The sequence below is a fragment of the Bubalus kerabau genome, chromosome 19 (genome assembly GCF_029407905.1).
Source record: "Bubalus kerabau isolate K-KA32 ecotype Philippines breed swamp buffalo chromosome 19, PCC_UOA_SB_1v2, whole genome shotgun sequence".
In the NCBI taxonomy this organism is placed as follows: domain Eukaryota; kingdom Metazoa; phylum Chordata; class Mammalia; order Artiodactyla; family Bovidae; genus Bubalus; species Bubalus kerabau.
Genome location: NC_073642.1, coordinates 39,081,743 through 39,107,312, shown reverse-complemented (window position 1 = coordinate 39,107,312; position 25,570 = coordinate 39,081,743). Strand labels below are relative to the sequence as shown.

General features: G+C 36.3%; 1 long non-coding RNA gene across 1 annotated transcript in view; it reads right to left on the bottom strand.

The window, feature by feature from the left end:
* Positions 1-203: 203 nt before the first annotated feature.
* The window catches only part of LOC129633661 (uncharacterized), a 193,013-nt gene continuing 167,646 nt past the window's right edge, over positions 204-25,570 (bottom strand). Inside the window, exon 2 of the long non-coding RNA XR_008705201.1 lies at positions 204-2,449. This is a non-coding gene — a long non-coding RNA (uncharacterized LOC129633661). The remainder of the gene's footprint in view (positions 2,450-25,570) is intronic.

The window sequence follows — 25,570 nt, the reverse complement described above, 5'->3', positions numbered from 1 at the left end:
GGAAACATGTGAAAACAAAAACAAAACAATCTAAAATCTATGGGATGCTGCAAAAGTAGTTCTAAGAGGAAAAAATTTCTCAAGACTAAATAGGAAGAAATATAAGATATGAACAGCTACCTGTAAAATAATCATATTCAAATACTGTCCCATGCCACACACAAAAATAAATTCAAAATGGGTTAAAGAATACATTTGAATCAGTTCTAATGAGGTGGAAAAAACTGGAGCCTTTTATACAGAGTGAAGTAAGCCAGAAAGAAAAACACCAATACAGTATACTAACGCATATAATATGGAATTTAGAAAGATGGTAACGATAACCCTGTAAGTGAGACAGCAAAAAAGACACGGATGTATAGAACAGTCTTTTGGACTCTGTGGGAGAGGGAGAGGGTGGGATGATTTGCGAGAATGGCATCGAAACATGTATAATATCATATATGGAACGAATCGCCAGTTCAGGTTCAATGCATGATACTGGATGCTTGGGGCTTGTGCACTGAGACGACCCAGAGGGATGGTACGGGGAGGAAGGTGGGAGGGGGGTTCGGGATGGGGAACACGTGTACACCTGTGGTGGATTCATGTTGATGTATGGCAAAACCAATACAATATTGTAAAGTAATTAACCTCCAATTAAAATAAATAAATTTATATTAAAAAACCCCAAAAAAACCCAAAATGGGTTAAAGACTTAATGTAAGACCTGAAAACTTAAAATATCTAGAAGAAACCCTAGGCAGTAGACTTTCTGACATTGTTCTTAGCAATATTTTTTTTGGATATGTCTCCCAGACGAGACATATCCACACATATTCCACACATAGTGGAATATTACTCGACCATTGAAAAGAATGAAATATTGCAATTTATGACAACATGGGTGGACCTAGATGGTATTATGCGAAGTGAAAAAGTCAGGGAAAGACAAATAGTGTATGATTTCACTTAGATGTGGAATCTAATGAACAAACAAAACGCAACAGAAGCAGAGCTATATATACAGAGTACAATAGATGGTTACCAGGGAAAACGGGGTCGGGGTAGAAAGAAGTTGGTAAGGAAAATTAAGATGTAAAAGCTTTCATTTAGTAGTAATAAATGAACCAGTATAAAATGTACAGGGAGGGAACAGAGTCAATGACTAGGTAATATCTTTGTGGTAACATATCATAACTAGGCTTATCACAGTGATTATTTTCAAATATACAGAAATGAGTATTTGAAATCAAACAAAGTGTATAGAAAATAATCATTGTGTTGTATAATACAATTAAACTTACATAAAAACCATACCAAAAAAAACATACAAACTGTACAAAAATACATACAAACAAACTCATAGAAAAATAGAATAGAGTTAATTAAACTTCAAAACCAAACATACATACAAACAAATTCATAGAAAAGTAGTACAAATTTGTGATTATTAGAGGCAGTGTGTCTGGGATGGGGAACTGGATGAAGGCAGTCAAAAGACACAAGCTTCCAGTTATAAGTACTACAGATGTAACATACCTGATAAATATAATTAATACTTTTTTCTCTTATGTATGAAAGTTGTTAAGACAGTAAATCCTAAGAGTTCTCATTACAAAAGAAATTTTAAAATTTTGTATCTAGATGAGATGATGGATATATACTAAACTTGTTGTAATCATCATTTCATTGTGTATATATCTTAAATCATTACACTCTACACCCTAACCTTATACAATGTTGCATGCCAATTATTTCTCAATAAAACTGGAAGGAAGAAAGTTAATGTCTGAAAGATCAATAAGAAGTTAAAACCAAAAAACAAAAATACAATTATATTTAAATCACAATGGAAAACATAAGACTCAGATACAGATTCAGGAGATTTACCACGTGAAAAAGAAAGAACAAGAAGCAGATTATAGTGGAAGCCTATAGTAAAAAATTACATATAACAAAATGTAATTTTTCTGTGCAAAACTCTCTTAAAACTGAGTTTATAAATCAAAATGGCTCATGGAAATTCAGGAAATGTTGATTGATAGACATGTATGCCTCAGGATTTTCTGGTATAATTCTGGTATATGTTTGTGTATCTATTATATGTATATGTATGTGTATACCTAACTAGCACACATTTCCTACAAATTAAGAGTAGATAGTCTCAGGCTTTGGAGAAGGCAATGGCACCCCACTCCAGTTCTTTTGCCTGGAAACTCCCATGGATGGAGGAGCCTGGTGGGCAGCAGTCCATGGGGTCGCTGGGGGTCGGACACGGCTGAGCGACTTCCCTTTCACTTTTCACTTTCATGCATTGGAGAAGGAAATGGCAACCCACTTCAGTGTTCTTGCCTGGAGAATCCCAGGGACGGGGGAGCCTGGTGGGCTGCTGTCTATGGGGTCGCAGAGAGTCGGACACGACTGAAGCAACTTAGCAGCAGCAGTCTCAGGCTTCGTATCTTCAAATCTAGAAGACAGTTAGAAGCAATAATGGACTACTGAAAGAATACCATATACAGTCCATATATCATTCACTGCCAAAATAAAAGGTATCCACAGACATGTGAGGGTCCACAGATTATCTCATCTATTTCATACAGGAAAATTCTTGATAAAGAATTCTAACCTAACTACACATGAATTTGACCAGACAGTTTGAAGTAGGAAAGGAGATAAACACTGGTGAATAATATGTTGTTTGTTTAGTTGCTAAGTCGTATCTGACTCTTTTGGGACCCCATGGCCTGTAGCCTGCCAGGAAATCCTCTATAGGATTTCCCAAGCAAGAATACCAGAGTGGGTTGCCACTTCTTCCTCCAGGGGATCTTTGCAACTCAAGGATTGAACCTATGTCTCCTGTATTGGCAATTGGGTTCTTTACCACTGAACCACCAGGGAAGCTGGTGGACAATATAGTTGTATCTAAATCTGTAAGAGTATGCCCTTTTAATTCAAGATTCTTTTTTTTTTTTTTAAATTTAGAAATGACATTTTATTTATTTTTTTTTCTTTCTTCAGTATTTATTATCTTTTTTTTTGAATCTTTTTTTTTTTAAACTTTACATAACTGTATTAGTTTTGCCAAATATCAAAATGAATCTGCCACAGGTATACATGTGTTCCCATCCCGAACCCCCCTCCCTCCTCCCTCCCCATTCCATCCCTCTGGGTCATCCCAGTGCACCAGCCCCAAGCATCCAGTATCAAGATCTTAAAAGGAAAGAAACATATTTTAAGAAAAATTCTAATAGTAATAAATAACACACTAAATTGTCTCATGATCATAGGGAAAATAACATTCTTCAAATATCTCATTTACAAAGTCTTAGAGAAAAGTAGGAATGAGAATGTGTTTTAGAAGGCTTATCTTATTTGAGGGGAGGGAAGCAAGAAAAATAAAAAAAATTAGAACACCTGTATGGGGGAAATAGTATCTTCTCACTAGGAAATGAGAGAGATACATGTAACTTTATAACAAGCATCATATAGTTCTCCTCATTAACAAGGGAAAAATTCAAGGGAATGACAACTTGATCATATAAGTAAAGAAAAGAATAAAGGAGTAAAAAAAAATCCTAATAATAATAATAAAGAAATACTAAAAGCAATAAGAAACAGTAAGAAGAAAAAAGTTTTCTTAAAGTAAATAAGAGCTGAAATCTCCAATTGAAATATGGAACATATTGAGTTAAGTTTAAAAACAACTCAGCTATAATTAATAGACTTAAAGAGATAGAAAAAAGTTGAATATGAAGATGTGGATAAAGAGGTACCAATTAAATGCAAACAGAAAAAGCAGCAGCAGTGATATTAATGTTAGATGAAATTACACAGAAAAATGTCATTTTAAAGATATATAAATCTTTTAAATTAGCAATAAACATTATACTTATTTATTCAGTATTTACTAAGCATATATTTTGTGTTAAGTTATTTTCTTGGCACTGTATGGACCTTTATGAGAAAGATAAAAAAAAACAAAATCCATGTCCTCCTAGAGTTCACATAATAATGAGTATCATCTGAAAGTGGACTAAAGATTGCATAGAGGTTTATGTGGTTTTATAACAAAATCTGGAGAAAGGTGGAGCTGGCATTGTTTTAGTAGCTTATGTTAAAAAATCACATTATCATAATAGATACAGAAAAGAATTTGACAAACTTAAATAGCCTTTTGTAATAAAAACTCTTAACAAAATAGCATTAGTAAAGACTACCTCAACATCATAAATAATATATCTGCAAACCCACATGAACATCACACTCAATGATAAAAGTCTGAAAGTTTTCATCTAGGATGAGGAACAAGATAAAGTTGCCCACTCTCACCACTTTTATTCTACCTAATACTAGAGATCCTAGACAGAGTAATTAGGAAAAAAGATTAATGGAATCACATTTGGAATGAAAGAAATAAAGCTGTCATTGCAAATGACATGACCATTTCTTTTTTTTTTAATTTTTATTTTTTTATTTTTTAAATTTTATTTTATTTTTAAACTTTACAGACCATTTCTATAGAGATTCCTAACGACTCCTCCAAAAATTTCTGAAACCTAACAAATGAACTAAATAAAGTTGCAGGATATGAAGTCAACATACAAAAAAGTCAGCTGAGCTTATACACACTAACAAAGCACTGTCAGAAAAAGAAATAAAGAAACTCCCATTTTCTTTATTTAGAATTGAATCAAAAAGTAAAATACCTAGGAGAGGCTGACTTAAAACTCAACATTCAAAAAATGAAGATCATGGCACCTGGTCCCATCACTTCATGGCAAACAGATGGGGAAACAAATGAAACAGTGACAGACTTTATTTTTCTGGGCTCCAAAATCACTGCAGGTGGTGACGGCAGCCATGAAATTAAAAGACTCTTGCTCCTTGGAAGAAAAAGTATGGCTAACCTAGACAGCATATTAAAAAGCAGAGACATCACTTTGCCAACAAAAGTCAAAGCTTTGGTTTTTCCAGTAGTCATGTATGGATGTAAGAGTTGGACTCTACAGAAAGCTGAGTGCTGAAGAATCAATGCTTTTGAACTGTGGTGGTGGACAAGACTCTTGTGAGTCCCTTGGGCTGTAAGGAGATCCAACTAGTCCATCCTAAAGGAAATCAGTCCTGAATATTCATTGGAAGGACTGATGCTGAAACTAAAACTCCAATACTTTGGCCACCTAATGCAAAGAGCTGACTCATTTGAAAAGACCCTGATGCTGGGAATGGTTGAAGGCGGGAGGAGAAAGGGATAACAGAGGATAGGATGACATCACGGACTCAATGGACATTAGTTTGAGTATACTCCAGGAATTGGTGATGGACAAGGAGGCCTGGAGTGCAGCAGTCCATGGGGTCACAAAGTGTTGGACAAGATTGAGTGACTGAACTGAAATGAAATTTAACCAAGGAGGTAAAAAGTACTGTTCTCTGAAAACTATAAAATTATGGAAGAAATTGAAGACATAAATAAATGAAAATATATCCTATGTTCTTTTGGGAAGAAATAACATTATTACAATGTTCTTATTACCCAAAGTCTTCTATAGATTCACTGCAATACCTATTAAAATTCCAATGACCTTTTTTCACAGAAATAAAATTCACATGGGACCATAAAAGACTCTTGTTAACTAGGGTGATCTTGAGAAAGAAGGTAAGCTAGAGGTACCACATACTGTGATATCAGACCAGATTAAAAAAACTATAGTAATCAAAGATTGTGATATTGGCATAAAAATAATCATGTAGATCAATGAAACAGAACAAATAGCCCAGATATAAACCCACACTCATATATTAGCTAATTTTTGACTGGGCTTCCCTCAAAGCTTAGTTGGTAAAGAATCTGCCTGCAGTGCAGGAGACCCAGGTTAGATTTCTGGGTCAGGAAGATCCCCCAGAGAAGGAAATGGCAACCCACTCCAGTATTCTTGCCTGGAGAATCCCAGGGACAGAGGAGCCTGGCAGGCTACTGTCAAAGGGGTCACAAGAGTTGGACACGACTTAGCAACTACACCACCACCACCGATTTTTGATCAATGAAGCTAAGAATACAGAACAATGGAGAAAGAAGAGTCTTTTTGATAAATGGTGTTAGAAAAACTGGAGAACTACATGTAAAAGAATGACACTGGAACACTATCTCACAGCACTCACAAATGTTAACTTGAAGTGGATTAAAGACTTAAATTTCAGCATAAAACTAAAATTTTCAGTATAAAATTCCAGTATAGAATTTCAGTATAAAATTCCTAGAAGAAAAATGTCTTTGCCATTGGTCTTGGCAAAGATTTTTGTGTACATTGAAAACACACGCTAACAAAAAAATAAATAAATAAATAAGTGGGACTACAACAAATTAAAAACCTTCTGCATAGTAATGGAAACAGTGAACTAAATTAGAAGATTCCTATGGAATGCACACCATATTTCTAATAAGGGTTTGTTGTTCAGTCACTAAATCATGTCTGACTTTTGTGACCCCATGGACTGCACCACCTTAGGCTTCCCTGTCCTTCACTATCTCCTGGAGTTTGCTCAAACTCATGTCTACTGAGTCAGTGATGCCATCCAACCATCTCATCCTCTGTTGTCCCCTTCTCCTCCTGCCTTCAATCTTTCCAAGCATCAGTGTCTTTTCCAATGAGTCAGTTCTTCCCATCAGGTGGCCAAAATATTAGAGCTTCAGCATCAGTTCTTCCAGTGAATATTCAGGGTTAATTTCCTTTAGCTCCCTTAAGACCGGTTGGATCTCTTTGCTGTCCAAGGGACTCTCAAGAGTCTTCTCCAACGCCACAATTCTAAAGCAAAAATTCTTCAGTGCTCAGCCTTCTTTATTGTTCAGCTGTCACATCCATACATGACTACTGTTAAAACCATAGCACTGACTGTATGTACATTTGTCAGCAAAATGTTTCTGCTTTTTAATACACTGTCTAGGTTTGTCATAGCTTTTCTTCCAAGGTGCAAGTGTCTTTTAATTTCATGGCTGCAGTCACTGTCTGTAGTGATTTTGGAGCCCAAGAAGATAAGTGGTTAATATCCAAAATATGTAAGGAACTCATATAACTCAATAGCAAATGGCTAACAGATATTTGAAAAGGTTCTTGTTATATCACTAATCATAAGGGAAATGCAAATCAAAGCCACAATGAGATAGCACCTCATATCCGATAAGATGGCCATAAAACAAGTAGCAAAAATTGTCAAGGGTGTGGTGAAAAGGATAACTTCTACACTGTTGGATGGAGTATAAGTTGGCAAAGCTATTGTAGAATATAGTCTGGAGTTTCCTCAAAAATTAAAAACTGAACTATCACATATGATTCAGAAATCTCACTTTTGGGAATATAGCCAAAGGAAATAAAAATCAATACCTTTAAGAGATACCTGCATTCCTATGTCATTGCAACATTATTCACAATAAGCAATACATGGAAACAACCTAAGTGTCCATTAATGGATGAATGGATAAAGAAAATATAATAGATAGGTTGAATGATGGATGGATGAATGGACAGACAGACAAGGAATGTAGATCCATATATTATGGAACATTATCTTGTCATGAAAAAGAAGAAAGTCCAGTCTTTTGCAATGGCACTGATGCAGCTGGAAGACATTATGATAGATGAAATAGGCCAGGACAAAAAGACAAACACTGTATGATTTCATTTTTATGTGGACTCTAAAAAAAGTTGAACTCTTAAAACAAACTAGAACTGTAGTTGTAAGGGATTAGGGGGAGAGGAAATGGGGACTTGCTGTTTAATGGGTACAAACTCAGTTGTAAGATGAGTAAGATCTGGGGAGTTAATACACAGGATAGCAAATGACAAACCACTCCAGTATTCTTGCCTGGGAAATCCCATGGACAGAAGAGCATGGTGGGCTACAGTCCTCGGAGTCACAAAGGGTTGGACACGACTTAGTGACTAAACAACAACAACATGGTGGTTATAGTTAATGATATTGCATTCTATACTGGAAAGTAGTAGCTAAGGAAGTAAATTTGAAGTGTTCTCATCACACACAAAAAACGTGGTAACTACATGAGGTAATGGCTGTGTCAATTAAATTGATTGTGCTAATCATTTCCAATGTATATGTATAATAAAACATCACATTGTATACTTTCTAAAAATCATATTGTAAAACCTAAATATATACAGGTTTTATTTGTGTATCATACTTCAAAAAAGCTAAAAAATAGAGTATCTTTCTTGTTACATATTTTTAAAAACATATATTTAGAACTATGAACAAAGAACACATTTTTTGTAGAAGTACAGGTGATTTATAATACTGTGTTGATTTCAGGTGTGCAGTGAAGTGATTCAATTACACATATATTCTTTTACAGATTATTTTCCATTATGTGCTATTATAAGACATTGAATATAGTTCCTGTACTATACAGTAAATCCTTGTTGTTTATTTTATATATACTAATGTGCATCTGTTAATCCCATATAAAACAAATTTATAGTTGCCAGTGGGAAAGGAGAGGATACATTAGGAGTATGGGATTAACAGATACACTCGTTTTCAAAGTAAAGGTTTCATAGCCCCATTCTCTGAACACAGCTGCATGCAATTAGTAATACATAATAAAGATAGACACAAAACTCTTTACTGATTGGAAATTAAAAGCAATCTCATATAATACTTGGTTCAAAGCAAAAATCAAATGAGAAAATGGCATATCTCTAGAAAGCCCTGAAACAAAAATTTATAAAACAAAGAAAAGCCTATTAGTCAACTGATAATGTTTAATTTCAATGCCTTCATTATTAATAATGGGGAAATCTCAACATAAAGAATACTGATATTTGTCTTAAAATTACAGCAAACAAGCAAAGAACAGTGATTTAATACATTTGGAAAAAATAAACTGGAAACAGTAAAACAGGTAGGTAAAAATACTACATATAAGAGAGTAACTGGAGAAGAGAAAATGAGGACTGCAAATATTTTAGAAATTGAAAGTAAAGGAAAAGTCTGAGCAGTATCATAGAAATAAGAGAGAAATAAGAGCAAAAATCAGAAAGTCAAAGCCAAAAAAAGGTGGGGGTGGGGAGGAGAGGACAAAAGAAAGGCAAGGATGCAGAAGAACCGAGTTTCCTGGGGGAGGTGGATAAGAGAGTTTAGGGATATTTTCCAGAGAAAATTATAGCCTATTGGAAAGAATCCATAGCATAAAGCTTATGGTAATTTATTAAATACATTTATACTAGTAGTTACTTTATGATGGGTTAGAAATAAATTTTTAATAAAAGTATTAACACCATTTATACAACTTTCCAACTTAAACAGTACCATTTTTACAACTTTCCAACTTAGACAGTTGGAGAAGGCAATGGCACCCCACTCCAGTACTCTTGCCTGGAAAATCCCATGGATGGAGGAGCCTGGTGGGCTACAGTCCATGAGGTTGCTAAGAGTCAGACATTGCTGAGTGACTTCACTTTCACTTTTCACTTTCATGCATTGGAGAAGGAAATGGCAACCCACTCCAGTGTTCTTGCCTGGAGAATCCCAGGGACGGGGGAACCTGGTGGGCTGCCATATCTGGGGTCACACAGAGTTGGACACTACTGAAGCAACTTAGGAGCAGCAGCAGATAACCTTAGATCCTCTTTCCACTCCAAAGTATATTTTGTTTCGTGTATTGACAAGAATTAGTGTGATAGTTATAGTGCTTTTACTTTGGGATACAGGATATTATATTAGAAGCTTCACTGAAGAAAGATTTAGAACATAGTGATAATGCAAGGCAATTACACAAAATATGTATATTTCATAAAACTAACATTCCCTTATCAACTCATCTATTATGAATATTTTCCAGTGTTTCAGAAAAATCAGCACATTCCTGATTCGCTACCTACAACTAGAGTAGTCAAGGGAGGAAATGAAATTATCATTAAACATTCACTGAGCAAAATCAATTAGTCCACCTACCACATTAATTAAATGACTGGCCTTGTGCAGTCAGCAGTTCTTGGTACCTACAATGTCAGAAGAGTGAGATATAGTGAAAAAATATGGACTTTGATGTCCAGATAAACTGCTGAAAATGCTAGCTTAGCCTCTGAAAAATTGAACTTGAACAACATGTATAATTTATGAGTCCTGTTTTCCTTCTCTTAAAAGAAGGATAATGACCACATCATAGAGCAACTGTAAAGATTCAAATAACTGATCTCTTTTCTCTAGCACATGAAAGTGAAAATGAAAGCCACTTAGTCATGTCCGACTTTCTGCGACCCCATGGACTACAGAGTCCATGGAATTCTCCAGGCCAGAATACTGGAGTGGGTAGCCTTTCCCTTCTCCAGGGGATCTTCCCAACCCAGGGATTGAATCCAGGTTTCCCGCATTGCAAGCAGATTCTTTATCAGCTGATCCACAAGGGAAGTCCAGGAATTCTGGAGTGGGTAGCCTATCCGTTCTCCAGTGGGTTTTCCCAACCCTGGAATCCAATCAGGGTCTCCTGCATTGCAGGTGGATTCTTTACCAACTGAGCTATCAAGGAAGAAGGTGCCTAACAAAAGGTAATGGGCTTTTTCCCTCTGATGTCTTAGATAATGTAGATGAGTTCCTTCATACAGATTGGGTATTCATATAGAAAAGGAATTTTACAATGAAGGAGAATGATAATCTACACCTTTTTCCTATGTAAATTTCTATAAGTAAATATTGTAAATATTAACAAAACAGTGTCTGAATTTTTGTGGTATCATGGGCTTAGAGTCCCTTGGACAGCAAGGAGATCAAACTCATAAATCCTAAAGGAAACCAACTCTGAATATTCATTGGAAGGCTGATGCTGAAGCTCCAATATTTTAGCTACCTGATGCAAAGAGCCGACTCATTGGAAAAGAACCTAATGCTGGGAAAACTTGAAGGCAGGGGGAGAATGGGATAACAGAGGATGAGATGGTTGGATGGCATCACTGATTCAATGGATGTGGGTCTGAGCATACTCTGGAAGATAGTGAAGGACAGTGAAGCCTGGACACCAGGAGACTCGAAGGACACTGCTGTAGTCTACAGAGTCACAAAGAGTCAGACATGACTGAGTGACTGAACAACAACAACACTGGGCTTCCAGGGTGGCTCAGTCAGTAATGAATCTGTCTTCAGTGCTGGATACCCAGGTTCAATCTCTGAGTCAGGAAGGAAGGAATGGCTATGGCTATGTACTCCAGTATTCTTGCCTGGAGAATTTCTTGGACAGAGGAGCCTGGTGGGCTACAGTCCACGGGTCGCAAAGAGTCAGACAGGACTGAGTGACTAACACTAAGGGAAAAAGTGATTTGGTTTTCCATTGCCCTTATCAGTTCTAAGTTTTCTGAGTTCCTTTCTTTGCTTATTTTAATACTTCATTGTCAGTCAACAAAACCAACTTCCAACCTTTTTGTCTTTGAAAGCATTGCCCAAGAATGCTCAAAACCCCTGCATGCCCTAACTTCATTTGGTGTGAGAGTTATCTTAGCATCAACTGTGCTGTGATTCCTCCTCCTAGCCTGACCATACAAAAATCCTTTAACTGCACTTATTAGACATTTGCTAATTAAATACTCTGTGGGAAAGGATCTTGCCTGACATTTTGTTCTCTGGCTTGGTGCCTTCTTTAAGCAATTATTCACCCAATCTCCTTTATCTTTCAAGAGTTGAGTGGGGACTCTGAATAAAAGAAAGTCTATATAAAAAAAACTTGACATTGTAACTCAACTGTGTATCTTCTGTTAGTCTTTCTAATCTGATCTTAAAGGGAGGGTTTACTTTCTAATTCATGTGGACCTTTCAAACAATATTGTAAAGAGACTTGATCAAAACTGGTTTAAATTAAAAGAATGAAGCAGTTTCTTACAATGACTTTTCCAGAAAGTTAATTTCTGTAGGAATTCAAAATCACTCACGAAGATGCTAGGGAGGGAAAATAATTCTTTGCCAGTAGCACAGAGATATTAACAGATAACTGTTTCCAGGGTCAAATATAAGAGTCTTACAAAATTTTCATTGTATTTATATATTGGCAATGGTCCTATAACAGAGGCTATCAACCACATATACCACTTCATAATCTCAGGTCTGTGATACTCACCAGGCATTATTCATCGGCAAGTTAGGATGTTGGGTGAAGTGTTGATGAAAATCCACAGTAATAAAAACCTCACAGATGTGAAGTCAATTACAGTATCAAGTGAAGTTTGTTATGAAGAGATACTTGTTATTAAAGTATCCACGCCTCAACAAGGCTGACCTTCTCAAATGCTAGTATGTCACAAGGCATGCGATTTAAAAAAAATCCAATAACAAGTTTCCCCACTGTGGTTTCAATTGCCTTTTCAGATCTCCCACAGTGTTCTGTTTCAGGCTGAGATAATGCAGACAGTTCTGGACTTCAGAGGGTCAAAGTAGCTTGTAGTTACACTAGAGTAATCATGGAAAGAATTTCTACCTTGATCAAATTATCTTGATATATTTTTACTCAACTCTTCACTCCATTTGGCTTCCATAGACAAAGATTTAAACAAAAATCTTTTTATTTCTGTATTTTTCCTAATAAAATGCCTAATGTATGCTACGGGATCAGAAAACAATGGTTGTGTCATTCTGTTGAAGAAGTTCACAAGAAGACTTGGGTCATTCAGTACTTCATAATATCGCATTAAAATAAACATGTGTATACAGTAAAATGGTTGCATGATGTTGTTTCACCTGTTTGAAAATAGCTTTCTTACATAAGCAGTGCTAAACAAAAAAATCTGAAAGGGTATTCTTTGAAAACAGAAAGTTGGTAGGTATCACATAGAACACCATGACCTTTACCCATTAGCACTATCTACGTGCTCTTTTTCAGTACCACCACTGGTGGGCTGCAGTCCATGGGGTCACTAAGAGTCGGACACGACTGAGCGAATTCACTTTCACTTTTCACTTTCATGTATTGGAGAAGGAAATGGCAACCCACTCCAGTGTTCTTGCCTGGAGAATCCCAGGGACGGGGGAGCCTGGTGGGCTGCCGTCTACGGGATCGCACAGAGTCAGACACGACTGAAGCGAATTGGCGGCAGCAGCATAACAAACCAGTGCATCTCTTTACTGTAATCTTTGTTCTTTACTGTAATCTTGACATACTTTATAGAACTCTTATGATCCCCAGCTATTTTCTAACAATTTGGAAGAGGGCAAATATTGGCTTTTCTTATATTTTCAAAGTATCATGCCTATCCCAAAATAGTCACTTCAACTTTAAAAATTAATCATCTTAATTCTTAAAACATAGAATACCATTTATCTTGGTGAATTTGGGCTGACACCACCCAAGATATCATATACTGGGAGGCTTAAACAATAGACATTTATTTCTCACAGTTCTGAAGCTGAAAATTCCAAGGTCAGGGTGCTGGCAGAGTAAGTGATGAGAAATCTCTTCCTAGTTAACAGACAACAATTTCACAGCCTCCAAAATGAAAACCACAATCACAGAAAGCTAACCAAAATGATGACATGGATCACATATCAATGAAACTATAAGCCACGCAGTGCAGGGCCACCCAAGATGGACGGGGCATGGTGGAGAGTCCTGACAAAGCGTGGTGCACTGCAGAAGGGAATGGCAAACCACTTCAGTGCCCTTGCCTCGAGAACCCCATGAACAGTATGACAAGGCAAAGAGATATGACAGTGGAAGATGAGCTCCCCAGGTCAGTAGGTATCCAATATGCTACTGGGAAAGAGAGGAGAAACAGCTCCAGGAAAAATGAATAAGCTGGGCCAAAGTGGAAATAAAGCTAAGTTGTGGATGTGTCTGATGGTGAAAGTGAATTCCAATGCTGTAAGAACAATATTGCATAGAAAATTTGAAATATTAGGTCCTTGAATCAAGGTAAATCAGATGTGGTTAAGCAGGAAATGGCAAGAGTGAATAATGACATTTTAGGATTTGGTGAGCTAAAATGGACCAGAACGGGAGAATTTAATTCAGATGACCATTATATCTACTACTGTGGGCAAGAATTCCTTAGAAAAAAGGGAGTAGCCTTCATAGACAGCAAAAGAGTATGAAATATAGTACTTGGGCACAGTCTCAAAATTGACAGAATGATCTGAGTTCATTTCCAAGGCAAACCATTCAAGTCTATGCCCCCAACCACTAATGCCAAAGAAGTTGAAGTAAAATGGTTCTATGAAGACCTACATGACTGTCTACAATGAACACCAAAAAAATATGCCCTTTTCATCATAGGGATTGGAATGCAAAAGTAGGAAGTCAAGAAAAACCTGGAGTAACAGGCAACTTTGGCCTTGGAGTACAAAATGAAACAGGGCAAAGGCTAACAGAGTTCTGCCAAGAGAATGCATTGGTCATAGAAAACACCTTTTTTCAACAATACAAGAGATGATTCTACATATGGACATCACAAGATGATCAATACCAAAATCAGATTGACTATATTCTTTTCAGTCAAAGATGGAAACATTCTATACAGTCAGCAAAAACAAGACTGGAGCTGACTGTGGCTAAGATCATGAATTTCTTATTGCAAAATTCAGGCTAAAATTGAAGAAAACAGGGAAAACCACTAGGTCATTCAGGTTTGACCTAAGTCAAATTCCTTATGATTATATATTGGAGGTGACAAATACATTCAAGGGATCCGATCTGGTAGACAGAGTATGTGAAGAACTATGGATGGAGGTTTGTAACATTGTAAAGGAGATGGTAACCAAAACCATCCCCAAGAAAAAGAAATACAAGAAGGCAAAATGGTTGTCTGAGGAGGCCATATAAATAGCTGAGAAAAGAAGATAAGGGAAAGGCAAACAACAAAGGGAAAGAAATAACCAACTGAATGCAGAGTTCCAGAGAATAGCAAGGCAAGATAAGAAAATCTTTTTTTAATGAACAATGCAAAGAAATAGAGGAGCACAACAGAATAGGAAAGACCAGATATCTCTTCAAGAAAATTGGACATACTAATGGTATATTTCATGCAAAGATGGGTACAATAAAGGACAGAAGAGGCAAGGACATAGCAGAAGCAGAAGAGATTAAGAAGAGGTGACAAAAATACATAGAAGAACTACAAAAAAAGATCTTAATGACCCAGATAACCACGATGGTGTGGTCACTCGCCTAGAGTCAGACATTCTGAGTGTGAAGCCAAATGAGCCTTAGAAAGTATTACTATGAACAAAGTTAGTGGAGGTGATGGAATTCCAGATGAGCTAGTTCAAATCCTAAAAGATGATGCTGTTAAGGTGCTGCACTCAGTATGTGAGCAAATTTGGAAAACTCAGCAGTGGCCACAGGACTGAAAAGGGATTTTCATTCCAACCCCAAAGAAAGGAAATGTCAAAGAATGTTCAAGCTACCTTACATTTGTGCTCATTTCACATGCTAGCAAGGTAATGCTCAAAATCCTTCAAGCTAGGTTTCAATAGTATATGAACTGAGAACTTCCAGATGTACAAGCTGGATCCAGAAAAGGCAAAAGAAGCAGAGATCAAATTGCCAGCATCTGTTGGATCATAGAGAAAGCAAGGGAATTCCAGAAACACACACACAGAGAGATCTACTTCTGCTTCATTAACAATGTGAAAGCCTTTGACTGTGGATCATAGCAAACTGTGTAAAATTCTTAAAGAAATGAGACTAACAGACCACCTCATTTGCCTCCTGAGAAACCTGTATGCAGTTTAAGAAGCAATAGTCAGAACGGGACATGGAGCAACAACTAGTTCAAAATTGGCAAAGGAGTATATCAAGGCTGTATACTGTTACTCTGCTTATTTAACTTACATGCAGAGTAAATCATATGAAATTCTGAGCTGGATTATTCTCAAGTTGGATTCAAGATTGCTGGGGGAATTACAAACAACCTCAGATATGCTGATAATACCACTCCAAAGAAAGAAACTGAAGAGGAACTATAGAACCTCTTGAAGAGGGTGAAAGAGGAGAGTGAAAAAGCCAGCTTGAAACTCAACGTTCAAAAAACTAAGATCATGGCATTTGGTCCCAGCACTTCATGGCAAATAGATGGGGAAAAGGTAGAAATATGACATACTTTATTTTCTTGGGCTCTAATGTCACTGCAGATGGTGACTACAGCCACAAAATTAAAGGACACTTGCTCCTTGGAAGAAAAGCTGAGAAACCTAGACAGCATATTAAAAAGCAGAGACATCACTTTGATGACAAAGGTCCATATAATTAAAGCTATGGGTTTTCCTGTAGTCATGTATGGATGTGAGTGTTGGATCATAGAGAAGGCTGAGAGACAAAGAATTGATGATTTCAAACTGTGGTGCTATAGAAGGTTCTTGAGAGTCTCTTGGACAGCAAGAAGATCAAACCAGTCCATCTGAAAGGAAATCTACCCTGAATACTCACCAGAAAGACTGATGCTGAAGCTCCAATACTTTGGCCACCTGATGCAAAGAGCCAGTTCATTGGAAAAGACCCTGATTCTGGGAAAAATTGAAGGCAGGAGAAGGAGGTGACAGAGGATGAGATTGTTGGATGGCATCATTTACTCAATGGACATGAGTTTGAGCAAACTCGGGGAGATACTGAAGGGCAGGGAAGCCTGGAGTGCTGCAGTCCCTGGAGTTGCTAAAAGTCGGACACAATTTAGCATCTGAACAACAAATAACATATCCTTGTTGTATCCTAAATTGTAGGAGGTGAAGTGGGGAGACAGCACTAATCTCTTTCTTATTTACAAGTGCATTGATCTCATCATGAGAGTTCTACTCATGAGACTTCATGAAAACCTGATTATTTCTCAAGGGCCCTAACTTCAAATATTATCACTGGGGTTAGGTTTCATCATATGAATTTGGGGTGGAGGGATACAGATGTGCAGTCAGTCAGTTCAGTCGCGTCGGACTCTTTGCGACCCCATGAATCGCAGCATGCAAAACCTCCCTGTCCATCACCAACTCCCGGAGTTCACTCAGACTCACATCCATCGAGTCAGTGATGCCATCCAGCCATCTCATCCTCTGTCATCCCCTTCTCCTCCTGACCCCAATACCTCCCAGCATCAGAGTCTTTTCCAATGAGTCAGCTCTTCGCATGAGGTGGCCGAAGTACTGGAGTTTCAGCTTTAGCATCATTCCCTGCAAAGAAATCCCAGGGCTGATCTTCAGAATGGACTGGTTGGATCTCCTTGCAGTCCAAGGGACTCTCAAGAGTCTTCTCCAACACCACAGTTCAAAACCATCAATTCTTCGGTGCTCAGCTTTCTTCACAGTCCAACTCTCACATCCATACATGACCACTGGAAAAACCATATCCTTGATTAGACGGACCTTTGTTGGCAAAGTAATGCCAAAAATGCTCAAACTACTGCACAATTGCACTCATCTCACACGCTAGTAAAGTAGTGCAGTCCATAATACCACTAAATTAGAGTAGGTTACAATGGGATTTATGTATGTATGCATATGTTTCTGTGCTATTGTTAGTAAATTTTATAACATGGAGTAGACACCACCTCTATCTCGCAGTAGACAGTTAACATGTAGCCAGTTTGAACTCACAGGATAATGGGACTTGATTCTCTCCTCTAACTAAATCCAAATGACTTTTTAAATTCTGTCAGGGCAATAGATTCCAGAAAGCACTAACTAAGCCTGATAAAGTCTAACCCGCAATTGTTTAATATCACAACAGTGCTTTTCTCTAGGTTATAGTTTCATTGCTGCTACTGTGCACTTTCTTGTGCTCATTCTTCAATTTTTCTACAATGACATATTCTTTACGTTTAACCATAAAAATTGAAGGTAATATATTTAGTCATACAAAACCATCAGTAATTATCTTGTATTATATGATGATTATATCTATATGAGTATAAAGATAAAATTCAATGTTTAAATGTCAGCGATTTTTTGAGTCTAAACTCTTTTTCTGATCAGAAATAAGGAACATATTCTTGCCATTTTGAAGTATGCCCAATCTGATTCAGAGATATTTTACTAATTGGATATTTAAAAGATACAGATACTTTTTATTTACTAGCAACTTTGCAATTATCAATCTTCTTTGAGCATTTGATTCAAAGTAAAAGAAAAAAAATTTTTCATAAGCTTTCTGTGGAACTCCTAAGATTTGATTTTAAATAGAATACAGTAAATGAAGAAAATTTCACAATAAAAAAAGTTAGGACTTCAGAAAAAAAAGAAAATCAAGGTTGGAATGCAACCTTGCAAATACCTCCTACCTAGGAAAACTAATGACTTGTACCAGACGAGGAATAAAGAATTTCTATTTCATTTATTACTGCAGTTTACCTCCTAAAGGGATGGCAGGCTGGTTTAACATGCAGTCAGTTATGAATGTAACATCTATAAACAAAACTTGAATTTTCCCAGATGAGACATTCAGATAAGGATGCAGGCGGAGAGTATGAGGAGATATACGGAGTGAGTAGCTTCTAACTCAAAGCAATTGTTTTGCAGAAAAAAAAAAAAATCCCCTTCACATACAAAAGAAACTAGTGTTAAGAGAAAAAAAAAATAGGAGGTATATATATTTTTCTGTCTCTAGAGATATTTAATAGAAAAGCACTCTATATGTTTCTAGGAATTGAGAAACAAGTTGTATAGAACTTAATATTGCATGTATTAATAAAGTGGATCTTAGAGACTTTTGTATACAATTTAATCCCTGGACTTCTTCAATTTATATAGCTATGTGGTTGGTATTTTGAAACTAATGTTATAAACTTGGAAGGAGTTTCTTTTCAGGTATTTTTAAATGGCTACAATTTGTTTTTAAAGAAAAGAATAATCATGTTAGTAACTCTTGTGATTTGATACACATTAAATTGTAGTGAGTAACAATTAATTAGGTAGTAAAACTCATCTCTATCATTTATTTTTAAGGGACAAAAAAATTGCAGATACCTGGATGAAGAATTTGGAGAAGGAAATGGCACCCCACTCCAGTACTCTTGCCTGGAAAATCCCATGGATGGAGGAGCCTGGTAGGCTGCAGCCCATGGGGTCGCTAAGAGTCGGACATGACTGAGTGACTTCACTTTCACTTTTCACTTTCATGTATTGGAGAAGGAAATGGCAACCCACTCCAGTGTTCTTGCCTGGAGAATCCCAGGGACGGGGGAACCTGGTGGGCTGCTGTCTATGGGGTCGCAGAGTCGGACAGGACTGAAGCGACTTAGGAGCAGCAGCAGGATGAAGAATAAAGTTTATTTCTGATCCAGACACTGAAGGCTGAAATAGACCAAAATCACAGCAGTTTTATTAGCTGTGATCCTCAAAATTGGGAGGAATAAAAGCATATATACGTATGTGTGTGTGTATGTGTTGTATATCCATGTATATCCACACACACAGTTTTATTAGCTGTGATCCTCAAAATTGGGAGGAATAAAAACATATATACGTATGTGTGTGTATATGTGTTGTATATCCATGTATATCCACACACACACACATATACATAAATGAATCATTTAATATCTTACAAATAATAAAAATAGTTTTAGCAGATTTGTTTTTTAGCACTTTTTAAAAAGGGAATATCCAGTTTCAAATCACTTAAGAACTCTGTTTCATAAATTAGGCTAACTCTGTACTCATACTTTCCTATATTTCTAAAACAGTAAGACATAGTTAACTATATGTCCCTAAACTCATACTTGGTAAGTTTGAAGGAAATGGTAAGCCTCAGATAGACAAAGGCTGTCAGTCATAGATTAAATTGGGTTGAGGCCAGCAAAGCTTTTGGTGAGGCGAGTTTTGAAAAATATAGAGCTGTTCATCTCCAGAAACTACCAGGCCACGTTGACACCCAATAGGTCAGGACTCACAGATGTCTCTGAAGAAGCCCCTGGCTGTGGGAGCGAGTTTGTGAGTCCAAGGTTGTTTTACCCTGAAACTAAGATGCTGTTGTTTCATTCTAGCTGAGAGAAGCTGAGTGTTCTAATAAAGGTGGATGTTAAACTCAATTAGGCAGATAGTAAAAATCAATCTGGGAGAAAAGAATTTGACCAGGTAGTTTTCAGTGAAAGTATGAGGTCGTTAACTGTGGAGTAAACAGGAACCTAAGGAATAAACATCCTCAGATCTAGTTCTCTAACCTACCAACCAAGTATATCTCTTCCTTGCATTTCTCAATCTACAGAAATAAAAAGGAAATAGAGGGAAAATTGCATAAATAAGCATTTGAGTTCTATGTTATACTTCTGCAGAAAATTTATGTGGTCTATTTTTAATAGGTATCTTACATGTTTCTTTGTATATTTTTTAATGCTAAAAGAAACAAGACATTGTGCTTCTGTTAACACTCTAAAGTTTGTGTGTGAAATAGTTTTGATATTTAAGAGCATCTTGAATGTTGATGTACAAAGCATGTTAGTGTAGTCAGTCAAAAAAGAGGAGTCTGTGGAATTTCTTCAAATTTTACATCCAAGGTAGAGAAAGCAGCCTATTTATTCTGTAGCACTGTTCACATCACTCTTTGCTGATTTGTATGCTGCAGAAGTCCTGCATTACAGACCTCAGCATTTGGTGAATCACAAAGCCCCTTACCTAATCAATCTTATTTTCATCAGTGGTCAAGAGAATAGGAAAATAAGTCATTTTTACCAAAATTCTGAAGGGATCCAATTTGGAAAACTAGCCATGCAGCACACCGCCACAAGGTGGGAGTAAAACGTTTGATTGGCTTAAGAACTGGCCTTTGCTTTTTTTTTTTTTCCCTTCCTCCAGTTCAATGTGAACAAAGACATAAGACAGGTTTGCTTTAAACTTGAATGAAATAACATTGGTTATTTATTCCTTGTTGCTAATGTGCATTTCTTGAGATCTGGAATGTCTTTTCACTAAAATCTGAGGATCAAATATAACAAATATCAATGAAGAAAGTGGTCTATTAGTTATGTCTTTCCTTTATTCCTTGCCACACTTAATGCCTTTTCCAAACTGTATTTTAGGGACTATAAGTAAACCATTTGAACCTAAGCTGTACCAAAACATTCCACATTTTTTTTACAGATGATAATGAATATTAGTAATTCTCTCTGCTAATGAATATTTTGAAGATAGCCTCCCTCCATAATTTTTTCCTATCATTTTATATCTGCATAGTAATGAAGGCAGCTGTGTAAATGGGAACAACTAATTAAACAATACTACAAAAATATATAATGATCATGACCTTTCAAAGGAGCCAGATGATTAAAGTGAGTTTTTAAATATTGCTTATTCTAGAATAAATACAATGCAGGGCTATAGCATACAGTTCTATTGCTTTCGCTTGCTTTGCATATGAACAGATTGTCCTAGTTATGCTTTGGGTGGTATGTGATTATTGGATTCACTTTGAAATACTGGATTCAAACTTGCCAATATTATGTGTTTATGTTGAGGCTGTAAATATTCACAAACACACAAGTGTCCTTTGAGACAGAGTATCTGACCCTTAGGTTAGCAAGATGAGCTATTGCAAAGCAGTTGAGAGATACTAAGGTTAACAGTGACACACCCATGGGATCCAGACTGGTGCTAAATGGAAAGGGCTGCCATACTCCTTGAATGATACAGAGATTGAGAAAAGACATGAGTTGGCTTGCCAATTTCTTCTTCCTGTCTCCTGCTGCATATGAAAAAAGAATGGGCTAATGGATGGCATGCTCTCATTAGTACTAATGTTAGATTTTCTGGAAACTTTTACCCAAGCTAGTCTTTTTATACTACTGAGTTCTGAATACATAACAAATTGAGAAACGCATGACTTACTTGTTCTTTTTTTTTTTTTTTCAATTTTACCCCTAATGATAACGATGGTAGGAAAAACAAAGTAGTACCTAAAGCCATAAAATTGATGCTTTGCTAAATGGATGTAAAGAAATGCAAAAAAAAAAAAAAAAAAAAAAAAAAGCATAAATCTCAAGCATCAAGTTTGCTCTTTAAAGTCCAAAAGAATGTTACATTTATATATTAAGAAGGATTTTTTTTAACTGGGTGAATTTTTTTAAAAATTGAGATATATGGATAAAATATATTTACATAATGAAATACCACTAGACCATATACTAAGCAATTTGAGATATTGTATTATAAAAATGCATGGAAAGATCATACTTTTTATTTTTTTTATTTTTTTATTTTATTTTTAAACTTTACATAATTGTATTAGTTTTGCCAAGTTTGTTTTACAAATTTTTAATGTTTTGAACAATACTACAAAAAAATGGCTTTCCTGGTAGCTTAGCTGGTAAAGAATCTGTCTGCAATGCAGGAGACCCTAGTTCAATTCCTGGGTCAGGAAGATCCTCTGGAGAAGGGATAGGTTACCCATTCCAGTATTCTTGGGTTTCCCTAGTGGCTCAGATGGTAAAGAATCTGCTTGCAATGCAGGAGACCCAGGTTCAATCCCTGGGTCGGGAAGATCCCCTGGAGGAGGACATGGCAACCCACTCCAGTATTCTTGCCTGGAGAAGCCCATGGACAGAGGAGCCTGGCAGGCTACAGTTCATGGGGTTGCAAAGAATCAGACATGACTGAGCGACTAAGCATAGCAAAGCACATTATATATAAACTGACCAATGGGTTCTTTGAAAATTCAACATGTTCTTCGGTACCTACTTATCATGTTTATTGACCCTAAGGTGACATTAATAATAGGATGTATCAGTCTTTTGTGTCAACTAAGAAAAATACTATTTATTAAAGTGTGATCCAACATTAATTGTAAGATTCATCTAAATTTCAGATACATTAACATGTAAAAAGAAAAGGAAGGAAGAAAGGAAAGAAAAGGAGGGAAGGAAGGAAGAGAGGTTTTGGAAACCATGAAATCAAGTCACTGATACAGCCTGGCAATCAGACTTTATTGGATTGTCCTGAAATCTCCCATTTTTTATATGAAGGACCTCACTGGATCGAAGCTAGAATGGTTCTTGGGTTAAAGTTTGTGTGAAATGGTGGAGACAGACTGTGCAGTGAGATTTATATTCATTTTAATTAAAAAGATTACCATCATATCTTTAAAAATAAAATTTAAGTAATATAATGAAATGTCCAGGTATTTAAACTTTCTATACAGGGCTTCCCTGGTGACTCAGCTGGTAAAGAATCTGACTGCAATGTGGAAGACCTGGGTTTGATCCCTGGGTTGGGAAAATCCCCTGGAGAAGGGAACAGATACACACTCCAGTATTCTGGCCTGGAGAATTCCATGGACTGTATAGTCCATGGGGTCGCAAAGAGTCAGACATGAGAGTGACTTTCACTTTCACAGGAATCTCATTTTATATAACTAAGTAAAAACTCAATTATAAAGCACAATTTTGAAAAACATGATGGTCCTGGAGTCAGGGAATCTCCCATATAGAATTAGCCACAAAAGAATACTACTGGTCATATTTTGGTTTATTCTAAAGTCTCTTTTAGTGCTACTTTTTACATGAATGCATAATCTGTTTAAGCTGTATTGCTATTTCTCTTATGCCAATTAACATCTATTTATTTACATTTTAAAATCCTAATTACTTATCAGGTAATGTATTACTTACTAAAAAATATTTGAGAAAGAAGGAAAAGGAGAAAAACATACACAGAGACACTTAGCTCTTAAATTCCATGTCCTGACATAAAATTGCATTACACATCCCAGAGGAAACTTGTACTAGACTAATCTGTAAACTGCAGCAAATTACAGATGATTTACTATTACAAATAAACTCCTTAGCAAACTACCAGAGCCCTTGCATCCTCCTTGTTACAGCTAAGTGAACAGTCATAAGTGGAAGAACCTAAGTAGTTGAGTTAATCTGGTATTTACTGTTGGTTTTCACTTGGATTTTCCTAAGGTGGTTAAAGGAAGAACCCAATATTTGTCTCAAGATGTCAGAGGAAAAATAACCTGCATTTTTCATCATTTATATTAGTGTTTTGATTATTTTTTGTGAAATAAAAGATATTCTTTACAGTTATATAAATTCCTATAAAGATATTAGGTTACTTTAGCTAGTATTATAATTGATTCATCCACCAGAGGTTGCAATAGGGCTTTCTGCAGATGAAAGACAATGGGAAATAGCAAGTCTGGGCAGAATAGGAGGGAGCTAGCCATTCATCTATTCTCTGTTATATATCTGTCTATACAGATTCGTATATAGAACAGATCAACTAATAATTAAAAATCAAGTGACAACTCCCTTAGATATTAGATTTGCCTTAATCTAAAACTGCATGGAAAATGAATTAGCAAAAAAAAATCACCACATGCTTATTTTAAGATCCATTTCAGATACCATTTCTTTTATGGCCAAGCCTGACTTCCTAAAAGTACTTTTACATTTTTCACTGCTCTTTTGAATTACCAAAGATGTAATTTTTATACGAGCAACATTTTGTCTCACCAGTAATTTCTGGCCCCTGTGGTCTGAATGTGTGAGACATTTTTTGCACCATGAGGACAGGAGAGTATTTTCAGAGTACCCTGGGAAGACACATTTAAAAGAAGTCCATTTTTATTTCTTCTCATGTAAAGTATTTGTGAATAAATAAACATGCATTTGCTGAAAAGAAAATCAAGAATTTGGTCCCAGCCCACACTCTCAAGTCATTTCTTTATTGTGAATTATCATACAGATTGAGTTGTTGGTATCAAAGCCTATTTGAATATTTTTTTGATAGAACGCTCACATCCAATTCAATAGGAGATATGAGATACGTTTTGTGTTTTGTACTTAATACCATTTCTTTTTAAAAGTACAACTGTAATGAGAAATGGAATGAGAAGAAATGGAATGAGAAGACAGAAGAAAAAAGCTATCAAGTATTACAACAACCAGACACAAATTACTTTAATCAAAAATACTGCCACAGAAAAAGAAATCTAAGACCAGAAGCATTAAGTTTATACATGTATACAATAACACTTTTGGAAAGCTCCCAAAGGCATAGGGTTTACTACTTTCAAAAAGTACCCACTACTAAGGTGACAGAGGTCTTGTCCCTTGAGCCTCCTTAAAGAAACAACAACTGTTCAGTAGCAGTGTAACAGATGTTAAAAAGAATCATTAGCAATCTAATGTTTTTTGAGCAGATGTCCCACTTCTGCTGTGGCTAACTTTGGGGGGAGTGAAGTGGGATGCAGTGAGAATGGGGAAAAGGATGAAAAGTTGAAAGGAATCGATAATAAGTAGATCTTCATAAGAATTACTCATCTAATTATATCAAAAGGAGGATTGAGGTGCTGTGTTTTGTAACCGCTGCTGTTGATGAAGAATGAAGATAAATAAGCCAAGGGAAGAATTAAACTCACTTTGCTCCACTGGCTTGCTGCATAGTTTTGGATCAATGAGAAGAGACAAGCAGTATTATAGAGAAATTTAATGTTAAAATTGCAGTTGTGCACTTTTCAATGGATATTAATAGGGAATCAGAGGCTAAAAAAGAATCAGTGGAGAGAATGAAAATGAGGGAAAACAGTCCACCTACAAGATGAACCTATGGATGGAATAAGAGAAGTTACTAGATGAGGTGACTGTTGTGGTTAACTTTATTTCCATAGGTACAAAGATAGGAA